At 48.0% G+C, this 16,839-nt stretch overlaps 1 protein-coding gene across 1 annotated transcript in view; it reads right to left on the reverse strand.

The window, feature by feature from the left end:
* The window catches only part of TECTA (tectorin alpha), a 395,812-nt gene that overhangs the window by 339,390 nt on the left and 39,583 nt on the right, over positions 1-16,839 (reverse strand). The gene's annotated exons all lie outside the window — the stretch shown is intronic.

The raw sequence follows: 16,839 nt of genomic DNA on the forward strand, positions 1-16,839 counted from the left end.
GGAATACTAGCACATGTAAGGCATCTAGTGAAGGGTGTGGAAGTGGCAGATCTAGGAATGGAATACTAGCACACACAAGGCATCTAGGGAAGGGTATGGAAGTGGCAGGTCTAGGAATGGAATGCTAGCACATGTAAGGCATCTAGTGAAGGGTGTGGAAGTGGCAGGTTTAGGAATGGAACACTAGCACACACAGGGCATCTAGGGAAGGGTGTGGAAATGGCAGGTATAGGAATGGAATACTAGCACATGTAAGGCATCTAGTGAAGGGTGTGGAAGTGTAAGGTCTAGGAATGGAATACTAGCACAGGTAAGGCATCTAGTGAAGGGTGGGGAAGTGCAGGTCTAGGAATGGAATACTAGCACATGTAAGGAATCTAGTGAAGGGTGTGGAAGTGGCAGGTCTAGGAATGGAATACTAGCACACATAAGGCATCCAGTGAAGGGTGTGGAAGTGGCAGGTCTAGGAATGGAATGCTAGCACACATAAGGCATCTAGTGAAGGGTGTGGAAGCGGCAGGTTTAGGAATGGAACACTAGCACATGTAAGACATCTAGTGAAGGGTGTGGAAGTGCAAGTCTAGGAATGGAATACTAGCACACACAAGGCATCTAGTGAAGGGTGTGGAAGTGGCAGATCTAGGAATGGAATACTAGCACACGTAAGGCATCTAGTAAAGGGTGTGGAAGTGGCAGGTCTAGGAATGGAACACTAGCACACGTAAGGCATCTAGTGAAGGGTGTGGAAGTGGCAGGTCTAGGAATGGAACACTAGCACACGTAAGGCATCTGGTAAAGTGTGTGGAAGTGGCAGATCTAGGAATGGAACACTAGCACACACAAGGCATCTAGGGAAGGGTGTGGAAGTGGCAGGTCTAGGAATGGAATACTTGCAAACGCAAGGCATCTAGTGAAGGGTGTGGAAGTGGCAGGTCTTGGAATGGAATACTAGCACATGTAAGGCATCTAGTGAAGGGTGTGGAAGTGGCAGATCTAGGAATGGAATACTAGCACACACAAGGCATCTAGGGAAGGGTATGGAAGTGGCAGGTCTAGGAATGGAATGCTAGCACATGTAAGGCATCTAGTGAAGGGTGTGGAAGTGGCAGGTTTAGGAATGGAACACTAGCACACACAGGGCATCTAGGGAAGGGTGTGGAAATGGCAGGTATAGGAATGGAATACTAGCACATGTAAGGCATCTAGTGAAGGGTGTGGAAGTGTAAGGTCTAGGAATGGAATACTAGCACAGGTAAGGCATCTAGTGAAGGGTGGGGAAGTGCAGGTCTAGGAATGGAATACTAGCACATGTAAGGAATCTAGTGAAGGGTGTGGAAGTGGCAGGTCTAGGAATGGAATACTAGCACACATAAGGCATCCAGTGAAGGGTGTGGAAGTGGCAGGTCTAGGAATGGAATGCTAGCACACATAAGGCATCTAGTGAAGGGTGTGGAAGCGGCAGGTTTAGGAATGGAACACTAGCACATGTAAGACATCTAGTGAAGGGTGTGGAAGTGCAAGTCTAGGAATGGAATACTAGCACACACAAGGCATCTAGTGAAGGGTGTGGAAGTGGCAGATCTAGGAATGGAATACTAGCACACGTAAGGCATCTAGTAAAGGGTGTGGAAGTGGCAGGCCTAGGAATGGAATACTAGCACACACAAGGCATCTAGGGAAGGGTGTGGAAGTGCCAGGTCTAGGATCGGAATACTAGCACACGTAAGGCATCTAGTGAAGGGTGTGAAAGTGCAGGTCTAGGAATGGAATACTAGCACACGTAAGGCATCTAGTGAAGGGTGTGGAAGTGCAGGTCTAGGAATGGAATACTAGCACATGTAAGGCATCTAGTGAAGAGTGTGGAAGTGCAGGTTTAGGAATGGAATACTAGCGCATGTAAGGCATCTACTGAAGGGTGTGGAAGTGGCAGGTCTAAGAATGGAATACTAGTACATGTAAGGCATCTAGTGAATGGTGTGGAAGTGGCAGGTTTAGGAATGGAATACTAGCACACGTAAGGGATCTAGTGAAGGGTGTGGAAGTGGCAGGTCTAGGAATGGAATACTAGCACACGTAAGGCATCTAGTGAAGGGTGTGGTTGTGCAGGTTTAGGAATGGAACACTAGCACATGTAAGACATCTAGTGAAGGGTGTGGAAGTGGCAGGTCTAGGAATGGAATACTAGCACACACAAGGCATCTAGGGAAGGGTGTGGAAGTGCCAGGTCTAGGATCGGAATACTAGCACACGTAAGGCATCTAGTGAAGGGTGTGAAAGTGCAGGTCTAGGAATGGAATACTAGCACACGTAAGGCATCTAGTGAAGGGTGTGGAAGTGCAGGTCTAGGAATGGAATACTAGCACATGTAAGGCATCTAGTGAAGGGTGTGGAAGTGCAGGTCTAGGAATGGAATACTAGCGCATGTAAGGCATCTACTGAAGGGTGTGGAAGTGGCAGGTCTAAGAATGGAATACTAGTACATGTAAGGCATCTAGTGAATGGTGTGGAAGTGGCAGGTTTAGGAATGGAATACTAGCACATGTAAGGCATCTAGTGAAGGGTGTGGAAGTGGCAGGTCTAGGAATGGAATACTAGCACACGTAAGGCATCTGGTAAAGGGTGTGGAAGTGGCAGGTCTAGGAATGGAATACTAGCACACGTAAGGCATCTGGTAAAGTGTGTGGAAGTGGCAGATCTAGGAATGGAACACTAGCACACACAAGGCATCTAGTGAAGGGTGTGGAAGTGGCAGGTCTAGGAATGGAATACTTGCAAACGCAAGGCATCTAGTGAAGGGTGTGGAAGTGGCAGGTCTAGGAATGGAATACTAGCACACGTAAGGGATCTAGTAAAGGGTGTGGAAGTGGCAGGTCTAGGAATGGAATACTAGCACACGTAAGGCATCTGGTAAAGTGTGTGGAAGTGGCAGATCTAGGAATGGAACACTAGCACACACAAGGCATCTAGGGAAGGGTGTGGAAGTGGCAGGTCTAGGAATGGAATACTTGCAAACGCAAGGCATCTAGTGAAGGGTGTGGAAGTGGCAGGTCTTGGAATGGAATACTAGCACATGTAAGGCATCTAGTGAAGGGTGTGGAAGTGGCAGATCTAGGAATGGAATACTAGCACACACAAGGCATCTAGGGAAGGGTATGGAAGTGGCAGGTCTAGGAATGGAATGCTAGCACATGTAAGGCATCTAGTGAAGGGTGTGGAAGTGGCAGGTTTAGGAATGGAACACTAGCACACACAGGGCATCTAGGGAAGGGTGTGGAAATGGCAGGTATAGGAATGGAATACTAGCACATGTAAGGCATCTAGTGAAGGGTGTGGAAGTGTAAGGTCTAGGAATGGAATACTAGCACAGGTAAGGCATCTAGTGAAGGGTGGGGAAGTGCAGGTCTAGGAATGGAATACTAGCACATGTAAGGAATCTAGTGAAGGGTGTGGAAGTGGCAGGTCTAGGAATGGAATACTAGCACACATAAGGCATCCAGTGAAGGGTGTGGAAGTGGCAGGTCTAGGAATGGAATGCTAGCACACATAAGGCATCTAGTGAAGGGTGTGGAAGCGGCAGGTTTAGGAATGGAACACTAGCACATGTAAGACATCTAGTGAAGGGTGTGGAAGTGCAAGTCTAGGAATGGAATACTAGCACACGTAAGGCATCTAGTAAAGGGTGTGGAAGTGGCAGGCCTAGGAATGGAATACTAGCACACACAAGGCATCTAGGGAAGGGTGTGGAAGTGCCAGGTCTAGGATCGGAATACTAGCACACGTAAGGCATCTAGTGAAGGGTGTGAAAGTGCAGGTCTAGGAATGGAATACTAGCACACGTAAGGCATCTAGTGAAGGGTGTGGAAGTGCAGGTCTAGGAATGGAATACTAGCACATGTAAGGCATCTAGTGAAGAGTGTGGAAGTGCAGGTTTAGGAATGGAATACTAGCGCATGTAAGGCATCTAGTGAATGGTGTGGAAGTGGCAGGTTTAGGAATGGAATACTAGCACACGTAAGGGATCTAGTGAAGGGTGTGGAAGTGGCAGGTCTAGGAATGGAATACTAGCACACGTAAGGCATCTAGTGAAGGGTGTGGTTGTGCAGGTTTAGGAATGGAACACTAGCACATGTAAGACATCTAGTGAAGGGTGTGGAAGTGGCAGGTCTAGGAATGGAATACTAGCACACACAAGGCATCTAGGGAAGGGTGTGGAAGTGCCAGGTCTAGGATCGGAATACTAGCACACGTAAGGCATCTAGTGAAGGGTGTGAAAGTGCAGGTCTAGGAATGGAATACTAGCACACGTAAGGCATCTAGTGAAGGGTGTGAAAGTGCAGGTCTAGGAATGGAATACTAGCACACGTAAGGCGTCTAGTGAAGGGTGTGGAAGTGGCAGGTCTAGGAATGGAATACTAGCACATGTAAGGCATCTAGTGAAGGGTGTGGAAGTGGTTTAGGAATCGAATACTAGCACACGTAAGGCATCTAGTGAAGGGTGTGAAAGTGCAGGTCTAGGAATGGAATACTAGCACACGTAAGGCATCTAGTGAAGGGTGTGGAAGGGCAGGTCTAGGAATGGAATACTAGCACACGTAAGGCATCTAGTGAAGGGTGTGGAAGTGCAGGTCTAGGAATGGAATATTAGCACACGTAAGGCATCTAGTGAAGGGTGTGGAAGTGGCAGGTCTAGGAATGGAATACTAGCACACGTAAGGCATCTAGTGAAGGGTGTGGAAGTGGCGGTCTAGGAATGGAATACTAGCACACGGAAGGCATCTAGTGAAGGCTGTGGAAGCGGCAGGTCTAGGAATGGAATACTAGCACACGTAAGGCATCTAGGGAAGGGTGTGGAAGTGTCAGGTCTAGGCATGGAATACTAGCACATGTAAGGCATCTAGTGAAGGGTGTGGAAGTGGCAGGTCTATGAATGGAATACTAGCACACACAAGGCATCTAGGGAAGGGTGTGGAAGTGGCAGGTCTAGGAATGGAATACTAGCACACGTAAGGCATCTAGTGAAGGGTGTGGAAGTGGCAGGTTTAGGAATGGAACACTAGCACACGTAAGGCATCTAGTGAAGGGTGTGGACATGGCAGGTCTAGGAATGGAATACTAGCACACGTAAGGCATCTAGTGAAGGGTGTGGAAGTGGCAGGTCTAGGAATGGAACACTAGCACACGTAAGGCATCTGGTAAAGGGTGTGGAAGTGGCAGGTCTAGGAATGGAACATTAGCACACGTAAGGCATCTAGTGAAGGGTGTGGAAGTGGCAGGTCTAGGAATAGAATATTAGTACACACAAAGCATCTAGTGAAGGGTGTGGAAGTGGCAGGTCTAGGAATGGAATACTAGCACACGTAAGGCATCTAGTGAAGGGTGTGGAAGTGGCAAGTTTAGGAATGGAACATTAGCACTCGTAAGGCATCTAGTGAAGGGTGTGGAAGTGGCAGATCTAGGAATGGAACACTAGCACACGTAAGGCATCTAGTGAAGGGTGTGGAAGTGGCAGGTTTAGGAACGGAATACTAGCACACACAAGGCATCCAGGGAAGGGTGTGGAAGTCGCAGGTCTAGGAATGGAATACTAGCACAGGTAAGGCATCTAGTGAAGGGTGTGGAAGTGGCAGATCTAGGAATGGAACACTAGCACACATAAGGCATCTAGTGAAGGGTGTGGAAGTGGCAGGTTTAGGAATGGAATACTAGCACACACAGGGCATCTAGGGAAGGGTGTGGAAGTGGCAGGTCTAGGAATAGAACACTAGCACACGCAAGGCATCTAGTGAAGGGTGTGGAAGTGGCAGATCTAGGAATGGAACACTAGCACACGTAAGGCATCTAGTGAAGGGTGTGGAAGCGGCAGGTCTAGGAATGAAACACGAGCACACGTAAGGCATCTAGTGAAGGGTGTGGAAGTGGCAGGTCTAGGAATGGAACATTAGTACACGTAAGGCATCTAGGGAAGGGTGTGGAAGCGGCAGGTCTAGGAATGGAACACTAGCACACGTAAGGCATCTAGTGAAGGGTGTGGAAGTGCAGGTCTAGGAATGGAATACTAGCACACGTAAGGCATCTAGTGAAGGGTGTGGAAGTGCAGGTCTAGGAATGGAACACTAGCACATGTAAGGCATCTAGTGAAGGGTGTGGAAGTGCAGGTCTAGGAATGGAATACTAGCACATGTAAAGCATCTACTGAAGTGTGTGGAAGTGCAGGTCTAGGAATGGAATACTAGCACATGTAAGGCATCTAGTGAAGGGTGTGGAAGTGGTAGGTCTAGGAATGGAATACTAGCACAAGTAAGGCATCTAGTGAAGGGTGTGGAAGTGGCAGGTCTTGGAATGGAATACTAGCACATGTAAGGCATCTAGTGAAGGGTGTGGAAGTGGCAGATCTAGGAATGGAATACTAGCACACACAAGGCATCTAGGGAAGGGTATGGAAGTGGCAGGTCTAGGAATGGAATGCTAGCACATGTAAGGCATCTAGTGAAGGGTGTGGAAGCGGCAGGTTTAGGAATGGAACACTAGCACACACAGGGCATCTAGGGAAGGGTGTGGAAATGGCAGGTATAGGAATGGAATACTAGCACATGTAAGGCATCTAGTGAAGGGTGTGGAAGTGTAAGGTCTAGGAATGGAATACTAGCACAGGTAAGGCATCTAGTGAAGGGTGGGGAAGTGCAGGTCTAGGAATGGAATACTAGCACATGTAAGGAATCTAGTGAAGGGTGTGGAAGTGGCAGGTCTAGGAATGGAATACTAGCACACATAAGGCATCCAGTGAAGGGTGTGGAAGTGGCAGGTCTAGGAATGGAATGCTACCACACATAAGGCATCTAGTGAAGGGTGTGGAAGCGGCAGGTTTAGGAATGGAACACTAGCACATGTAAGACATCTAGTGAAGGGTGTGGAAGTGCAAGTCTAGGAATGGAATACTAGCACACACAAGGCATCTAGTGAAGGGTGTGGAAGTGGCAGATCTAGGAATGGAATACTAGCACACGTAAGGCATCTAGTAAAGGGTGTGGAAGTGGCAGGTCTAGGAATGGAACACTAGCACACGTAAGGCATCTAGTGAAGGGTGTGGAAGTGGCAGGTCTAGGAATGGAACACTAGCACACGTAAGGCATCTGGTAAAGGGTGTGGAAGTGGCAGATCTAGGAATGGAACACTAGCACACACAAGGCATCTAGGGAAGGGTGTGGAAGTGGCAGGTCTAGGAATGGAATACTTGCAAACGCAAGGCATCTAGTGAAGGGTGTGGTTGTGCAGGTTTAGGAATGGAACACTAGCACATGTAAGACATCTAGTGAAGGGTGTGGAAGTGGCAGGTCTAGGAATGGAATACTAGCACACACAAGGCATCTAGGGAAGGGTGTGGAAGTGCCAGGTCTAGGATCGGAATACTAGCACACGTAAGGCATCTAGTGAAGGGTGTGAAAGTGCAGGTCTAGGAATGGAATACTAGCACACGTAAGGCATCTAGTGAAGGGTGTGGAAGTGCAGGTCTAGGAATGGAATACTAGCACATGTAAGGCATCTAGTGAAGAGTGTGGAATTGCAGGTTTAGGAATGGAATACTAGCACACGTAAGGGATCTAGTGAAGGGTGTGGAAGTGGCAGGTCTAGGAATGGAATACTAGCACACGTAAGGCATCTAGTGACGGGTGTGGAAGTGGCAGGTCTAGGAATGGAATACTAGCACACGTAAGGCATCTAGTGATGGGTGTGGAAGTGGCGGTCTAGGAATGGAATACTAGCACACGGAAGGCATCTAGTGAAGGCTGTGGAAGTGGCGGTCTAGGAATGGAATACTAGCACACGGAAGGCATCTAGTGAAGGCTGTGGAAGTGGCAGGTCTAGGAATGGAATACTAGCACACGTAAGGCATCTAGGGAAGGGTGTGGAAGTGGCAGGTCTAGGAATGGAATACTAGCACACGTAAGGCATCTGGGAAGGGTGTGGAAGTGGCAGGTCTATGAATGGAATACTAGCACACACAAGGCATCTAGGGAAGGGTGTGGAAGCGGCAGGTCTAGGAATGGAATACTAGCACAAGTAAGGCATCTAGTGAAGGGTGTGGAAGTGGCAGGTTTAGGAATGGAACACTAGCACACGTCATGCATCTAGTGAAGGGTGTGGAAGTGCAGGTCTAGGAATGGAATACTAGCACATGTAACGCATCTACTGAAGGGTGTGGAAGTGGCAGGTCTAGGAATGGAATACTAGCACATGTAAGGCATCTAGTGAATGGTGTGGAAGTGGCAGGTTTAGGAATGGAATACTAGTACACACAAGGCATCGAGGGAAGGGTGTGGAAGTGGCAGGTCTAGGATCGGAATACTAGCACACGTAAGGCATCTAGTGAAGGGTGTGGAAGTGCCGGTCTAGGATCGGAATACTAGCACACGTAAGGCATCTAGTGAAGGGTGTGAAAGTGCAGGTCTAGGAATGGAATACTAGCACACGTAAGGCATCTAGTGAAGGGTGTGGAAGTGCAGGTCTAGGAATGGAATACTAGCACACGTAAGGCATCTAGTGAAGGGTGTGGAAGTGCAGGTCTAGGCATGGAATACTAGCACATGTAAGGCATCTAGTGAAGGGTGTGGAAGTGGCAGGTCTATGAATGGAATACTAGCACACACAAGGCATCTAGGGAAGGGTGTGGAAGTGGCAGGTCTAGGAATGCAATACTAGCACACGTAAGGCATCTATTGAAGGGTGTGGAAGTGCAGGTCTAGGCATGGAATACTAGCACATGTAAGGCATCTAGTGAAGGGTGTGGAAGTGGCAGGTCTATGAATGGAATACTAGCACACACAAGGCATCTAGGGAAGGGTGTGGAAGTGGCAGGTTTAGGAATGGAACACTAGCACACGTAAGGTATCTGGTGAAGGGTGTGGAAGTGCAGGTCTAGGAATGGAATACTAGCACATTTAAGGCATCTACTGAAGGGTGTGGAAGTGGCAGGTCTAGGATCGGAATACTAGCACACGTAAGGCATCTAGTGAAGGGTGTGGAAGTGCAGGTCTAGGATCGGAGTACTAGCACACGTAAGGCATCTAGTGAAGGGTGTGAAAGTGCAGGTCTAGGAATGGAATACTAGCACACGTAAGGCATCTAGTGAAGGGTGTGGAAGTGCAGGTCTAGGAATGGAATACTAGCACACGTAAGGCATCTAGTGAAGGGTGTGGAAGTGGCAGGTCTAGGAATGGAATACTAGCACACGTAAGGCATCTAGTGAAGGGTGTGGAAGTGGCGGTCTAGGAATGGAATACTAGCACACGGAAGGCATCTAGTGAAGGCTGTGAAAGTGGCAGGTCTAGGAATGGAATACTAGCACACGTAAGGCATCTAGGGAACGGTGTGGAAGTGGCAGGTCTAGGCATGGAATACTTGCACATGTAAGGCATCTGGTGAAGGGTGTGGAAGTGCAGGTCTAGGCATGGAATACTAGCACATGTAAGGCATCTAGTGAAGGGTGTGGAAGTGGCAGGTTTAGGAATGGAACACTGGCACACACAGGGCATCTAGGGAAGGGTGTGGAAGTGGCAGGTCAAGGAATGGAATACTAGCATATGTAAGGCGTCTAGTGAAGGGTGTGGAAGTGGCAGGTCTAGGAATGGAATACTAGCACATGTAAGGCATCTAGTGAAGGGTGTGGAAGTGGTTTAGGAATCGAATACTAGCACACGTAAGGCATCTAGTGAAGGGTGTGAAAGTGCAGGTCTAGGAATGGAATACTAGCACACGTAAGGCATCTAGTGAAGGGTGTGGAAGTGCAGGTCTAGGAATGGAATACTAGCACACGTAAGGCATCTAGTGAAGGGTGTGGAAGTGGCAGGTCTAGGAATGGAATACTAGCACACGTAAGGCATCTAGTGAAGGGTGTGGAAGTGGCGGTCTAGGAATGGAATACTAGCACACGGAAGGCATCTAGTGAAGGCTGTGAAAGCGGCAGGTCTAGGAATGGAATACTAGCACACGTAAGGCATCTAGGGAACGGTGTGGAAGTGGCAGGTCTAGGCATGGAATACTTGCACATGTAAGGCATCTAGTGAAGGGTGTGGAAGTGCAGGTCTAGGCATGGAATACTAGCACATGTAAGGCATCTAGTGAAGGGTGTGGAAGTGGCAGGTTTAGGAATGGAAAACTGGCACACACAGGGCATCTAGGGAAGGGTGTGGAAGTGGCAGGTCAAGGAATGGAATACTAGCATATGTAAGGCGTCTAGTGAAGGGTGTGGAAGTGGCAGGTCTAGGAATGGAATACTAGCACATGTAAGGCATCTAGTGAAGGGTGTGGAAGTGGCAGGTTTAGGAATGGAATACTAGCACACACAAGGCATCTAGGGAAGGGTGTGGAAGTGGCAGGTCTAGGAATGGAATACTAGCACATGTAAGGCATCTAGTGAAGGTTGTGGAAGTGGCAGATCTAGGATTGGAATACTAGCACACGTAAGGCATCCAGTGAAGGGTGTGGAAGTGCAGGTCTAGGAATGGAATATTAGCACATGTAAGGCATCTAGTGAAGGGTGTGGAAGTGGCAGGTCTAGGAATGGAATACTAGCACATGTAAGGCATCTAGTGAAGAGTGTGGAAGCGGCAGGTCTAGGAATGGAATACTAGCACACGTAAGGCATCTAGTGAAGGGTGTGGAAGTGGCAGGTCTAGGAATGGAATACTAGCACATGTAAGGCATCTAGTGAAGGGTGTGGAAGCGGCAGGTTTAGGAATGGAATACTAGCACACACAAGGCATCTAGGGAAGGGTGTGGAAGTGGCAGGTCTAGGAATGGAATACTAGCACATGTAAGGCATCTAGTGAAGGGTGTGGAAGTGGCAGATCTAGGATTGGAATACTAGCACACGTAAGGCATCCAGTGAAGGGTGTGGAAGTGCAGGTCTAGGAATGGAATATTAGCACATGTAAGGCATCTAGTGAAGGGTGTGGAAGTGGCAGGTATAGGAATGGAACACTAGCACACGTAAGGCATCTGGTAAAGGGTGTGGAAGTGGCAGATCTAGGAATGGAACACTAGCACACACAAGGCATCTAGGGAAGGGTGTGGAAGTGGCAGGTCTAGGAATGGAATACTTGCAAACGCAAGGCATCTAGTGAAGGGTGTGGAAGTGCAGGTTTAGGAATGGAACACTAGCACATGTAAGACATCTAGTGAAGGGTGTGGAAGTGGCAGGTCTAGGAATGGAATACTAGCACACACAAGGCATCTAGGGAAGGGTGTGGAAGTGGCAGGTCTAGGATCGGAATACTAGCACACGTAAGGCATCTAGTGAAGGGTGCGAAAGTGCAGGTCTAGGAATGGAATACTAGCACACGTAAGGCATCTAGTGAAGGGTGTGGAAGTGCAGGTCTAGGAATGGAATACTAGCACACGTAAGGCATCTAGTGAAGGGTGTGGAAGTGCAGGTCTAGGAATGGAATACTAGCGCATGTAAGGCATCTACTGAAGGGTGTGGAAGTGGCAGGTCTAAGAATGGAATACTAGCACATGTAAGGCATCTAGTGAATGGTGTGGAAGTGGCAGGTTTAGGAATGGAATACTAGCACACGTAAGGGATCTAGTGAAGGGTGTGGAAGTGGCAGGTCTAGGAATGGAATACTAGCACACGTAAGGCATCTAGTAACGGGTGTGGAAGTGGCAGGTCTAGGAATGGAATACTAGCACACGTAAGGCATCTAGTGACGGGTGTGGAAGTGGCGGTCTAGGAATGGAATACTAGCACACGGAAGGCATCTAGTGAAGGCTGTGGAAGTGGCGGTCTAGGAATGGAATACTAGCACACGGAAGGCATCTAGTGAAGGCTGTGGAAGTGGCAGGTCTAAGAATGGAATACTAGCACACGTAAGGCATCTAGGGAAGGGTGTGGAAGTGGCAGGTCTAGGAATGGAATACTAGCACACGTAAGGCATCTAGGGAAGGGTGTGGAAGTGGCAGGTCTCTGAATGGAATACTAGCACACACAAGGCATCTAGGGAAGGGTGTGGAAGTGGCAGGTCTAGGAATGGAATACTAGCACAAGTAAGGCATCTAGTGAAGGGTGTGGAAGTGGCAGGTTTAGGAATGGAATACTAGCACATGTAAGGCATCTACTGAAGGGTGTGGAAGTGGCAGGTCTAGGAATGGAATACTAGTACATGTAAGGCATCTAGTGAATGGTGTGGAAGTGGCAGGTTTAGGAATGGAATACTAGTACACACAAGGCATCTAGGGAAGGGTGTGGAAGTGGCAGGTCTAGGATCGGAATACTAGCACACGTAAGGCATCTAGTGAAGGGTGTGGAAGTGCCGGTCTAGGATCGGAATACTAGCACACGTAAGGCATCTAGTGAAGGGTGTGAAAGTGCAGGTCTAGGAATGGAATACTAGCACACGTAAGGCATCTAGTGAAGGGTGTGGAAGTGCAGGTCTAGGAATGGAATACTAGCACACGTAAGGCATCTAGTGAAGGGTGTGGAAGTGCAGGTCTAGGCATGGAATACTAGCACATGTAAGGCATCTAGTGAAGGGTGTGGCAGTGCAGGTCTAGGCATGGAATACTAGCACATGTAAGGCATCTAGTGAAGGGTGTGGAAGTGGCAGGTCTATGAATGGTATACTAGCACACACAAGGCATCTAGGGAAGGGTGTGGAAGTGGCAGGTCTAGGATCGGAATACTAGCACACGTAAAGCATCTAGTGAAGGGTGTGGAAGTGCCGGTCTAGGATCGGAATACTAGCACACGTAAGGCATCTAGTGAAGGGTGTGGAAGTGCAGGTCTAGGCATGGAATACTAGCACATGTAAGGCATCTAGTGAAGGGTGTGGAAGTGGTTTAGGAATCGAATACTAGCACACGTAAGGCATCTAGTGAAGGGTGTGAAAGTGCAGGTCTAGGAATGGAATACTAGCACACGTAAGGCATCTAGTGAAGGGTGTGGAAGTGCAGGTCTAGGAATGGAATACTAGCACACGTAAGGCATCTAGTGAAGGGTGTGGAAGTGGCAGGTCTAGGAATGGAATACTAGCACACGTAAGGCATCTAGTGAAGGGTGTGGAAGTGGCGGTCTAGGAATGGAATACTAGCACACGGAAGGCATCTAGTGAAGGCTGTGAAAGTGGCAGGTCTAGGAATGGAATACTAGCACACGTAAGGCATCTAGGGAACGGGGTGGAAGTGGCAGGTCTAGGCATGGAATACTTGCACATGTAAGGCATCTAGTGAAGGGTGTGGAAGTGCAGGTCTAGGCATGGAATACTAGCACATGTAAGGCATCTAGTGAAGGGTGTGGAAGTGGCAGGTTTAGGAATGGAACACTGGCACACACAGGGCATCTAGGGAAGGGTGTGGAAGTGGCAGGTCAAGGAATGGAATACTAGCATATGTAAGGCGTCTAGTGAAGAGTGTGGAAGCGGCAGGTCTAGGAATGGAATACTAGCACACGTAAGGCATCTAGTGAAGGGTGTGGAAGTGGCAGGTCTAGGAATGGAATACTAGCACACGTAAGGCATCTAGTGAAGGGTGTGGAAGTGGCAGGTCTAGGAATGGAATACTAGCACATGTAAGGCATCTAGTGAAGGGTGTGGAAGTGGCAGGTTTAGGAATGGAATACTAGCACACACAAGGCATCTAGGGAAGGGTGTGGAAGTGGCAGGTCTAGGAATGGAATACTAGCACACACAAGGCATCTAGTGAAGGGTGTGGAAGTGGCAGGTCTAGGAATGGAATACTAGCACATGTAAGGCATCTAGTGAAGGGTGTGGAAGCGGCAGGTCTAGGAATGGAATAAAAGCACATGTAAGTGAAGGGTATGGAAGTGGCAGATCAAAGAATAGAATCACAGCAAGTGAAAGGCATGTAGTGAAAGGTGTGAATATAATCCTATCCAATGAAAAGCAGGTAGTGAAGGGAGTGGAAATGGTAGGCCTGAGAATAGAATCCTAGCCAGTGAAAGGCATGTAGTGAAGGGTGTGAATAGAATCCTAACCAATAAAAGGCATGTAGTGAAGGGTGTGAATTAAATCCTAGCCATTGAAAGGCAGGTAGTGAAGGATGTGAATAGAATCCTAACCAATGAAAGGCATGTACTGAAGGGTTTGGAAGTGGTAGGTCTGAGAATAGAATCTTAGCCTGTGAAAGGCATGTAGTGAAGGGTATGAATAGAATCCGAACCAATGAAAGGCATGTACTGAAGGGTGTGGAAGTGGTAGGTCTGAGAATAGAATCCGAGACAATGAAAGGCATGTAGTAAAGTGTGTGAATGGAATCCTAGCCAATGGAAGGCATGTAGTGAAGGGTGTGAATAGAATCCTAACCAATGAAAGGCATGTAGTGAAGCGTCTGCAAATAGGCCAGTCTAGGAATGTAATATTAGCCCAAGTAAGGCATCTAGTGAGCGAGTGTAAGTGGTAGATCTAAGAATAGAATCCTAGCCAGTGAAAGGCAATTACTAAAGGGTGTGGAAGTGGCAGGTCTAGGAATGGAATACTGGTACATGTAAGGCATCTAGTGAAGGGTGTGGAAGTGGTAGGTCTAAGAATAGAATCCTAGCCAGTGAAAGGCATGTGGTGAAGGGTGTGGATAGAATCCTAACCAATGAAAGGCATGTAGTGAAGGGTGTGGAAGTGGTAGGTCTGAGAATAGAATCCTAGCCTGTGAAAGGCATGTAGTGAAGGTTGTGAATAGAATCCTAGCCAATGAAAGGCAGGTAGTGAAGGGTGTGAATAGAACCCTAGCCAATGAAAGGCAGTTAGTGAAGGGTGTGAATAGAATCCTAACCAATGAAAGGCATGTACTGAAGGGTGTGGAAGTGGTAGGTCTGCAAATAGAATCCTAGCCTGTGAAAGGCATGTAGTGAAGGTTGTGAATAGAATCCTAGCCAATGAAAGGCACCTAGTGAAGGGTGTGGAAGTGGGCAGGTCTAAGAATGGAGTACTAGCACATGTAAGGCATCTAGTGAAGGGTGTGGAAGTGGTAGGCCTAAGAATAGAAATCGTAGCCAATTAAAGGCATGCAGTGAAGGGTGTGAATAGAATCCTTACCAATGAAAGGCATCTTGTGAAGGGTGTGGACGTGGTAGGTCTGAGAATAAACTGCTAGCCAGTGAAAGGCATGTAGCGAACGGTGTGAATATAATCCTAGCCAATGAAAGGCAGGTAGTGAAGGGTGTGAATAGAATCCTAACCAATGAAATTCATATAGTGAAGCATCTGCAAGTAGGCCGGTCTAGGAATGGAATATTAGCCCATGTAAGGCATCTAGTGAAGGGCGTGGAAGTGGTAGGTCTAAGAATAGAAACCTAGCCAGTGAAAGGCATGTAGTGAATGGTGTGGGTGAAAGGTCTAGGAATGGAATACTAGCCCATGCAAGCCATCTATTGAAGGGTGTGGAAGTGGTAGGTCTAAGAATAGAATCATAGCCAGTAAACGGCATGTGGTGAGGGGTGTGAATAGAATCCTTACCAATGAAAGGCATGTAGTGAAGGGTGTGGAAGTGGTGGAACCTGCTGGCCTCCTTATAGGCCAAAATTATCAACCACTGCGCCTGCCACTCATTTTTCTGAATGGGCAAATTATGCAACATCAAAGAAGTTGTGGGCTTCCCATGTGAATTTCCCACCCGGGTTGCACATAAATGATTGTCTGGCCATTCCTCCAGCCTCTTCTGTTGTTCTACGGGAGCGATTTTGGTCCACCTCTGGTGACAGCAGAAGTGGCACATGTCTGGCAGAGGGACTCCCAGGACCCCCCATGTTAATTTGCATAATTTAAGTAACTTAAGGTCACCCTAAGGTACTAGGGGAATCCAGACGTGGACCCCTTGCTCACTATTCTTGGAGAGGCACATATCTACCCTACTGATGAGGTCCAACCAGACCGAAACACATGTCTGGGGTTGCTCTTGGTACTCTTGTTCAGAGGAAAATTGCCTAACATTTCGGTACTGGACTGCCCCAGGGCAGAACAAAGACTGGTATGTTTTGGATATTTCTCCTCTGTGAAAGATAGTGAGCTAAAGAATCTGGGTAAGGCTCTCATAACCGGGAAAATGTCTGGCAGAGGGACTCCCAGGACCCCCGCCCCCTTGTTAACATGGCCTGGGCCTTCTCCAGTAGTGATGGGGCGGGTGGGAGGAGGAGGGGTCATGCAAGAGAGCGCTGAATCTGAAAAGTGTTATGTTCAATTAGAATTGTTATACGCTAGTCATAGCTGGCATAAAGGAGGCAGCAGAAAGCTGAGAGGGTGTAGTGTTAGAAGTGTTATACGCTAGTCACTGGCAGTAGAAAGCTGAGAGGGTGCAGTGTTAGAAGTGGTATTCGCTAGTCATAGGCAGCATCAAGGGGGCAGTAGAAAGCTGAGAGGGAGTAGTGTTAGAAGTGTTATACGCTAGTCACGGGCAGTAGAAAGCCGGGAGGGTGTAGTGTTAGAAGTGTTATACGCTAGTCACGGGCAGTAGAAAGCCGAGAGGGTGTAGTGTTAGAAGTATTATACGCTAGTCACGGGCAGTAGAAAGCCGAGAGGGTGTAGTGTTAGAAGTGTTATACGCTAGTCACGGGCAGTAGAAAGCCGAGAGGGTGTAGTGTTAGAAGTGTTATACGCTAGTCACGGGCAGTAGAAAGCTGAGAGGGTGTAGTGTTAGAAGTGTTATACGCTAGTCATAGGCAGCATCAAGGGGGCAGTAGAAAGCTGAGAGGGAGTAGTGTTTGAATTGAAAAGGGAATTGTGTTGAGTATTCAGTGGAACAAGCTACGGCTGAGGAGTGAAGGATAGTGTGTGGAGTTTGGTGGGGTGACAGAAGTAGTGCAGGGTGAGGTAGGTGGAGGGCAGTGCAGTTTTGGGG

This window comes from Ambystoma mexicanum, chromosome 9 (assembly GCF_040938575.1).
Source record: "Ambystoma mexicanum isolate Mex_15411 chromosome 9, UKY_AmexF1_1, whole genome shotgun sequence".
NCBI classification, from domain to species: domain Eukaryota; kingdom Metazoa; phylum Chordata; class Amphibia; order Caudata; family Ambystomatidae; genus Ambystoma; species Ambystoma mexicanum.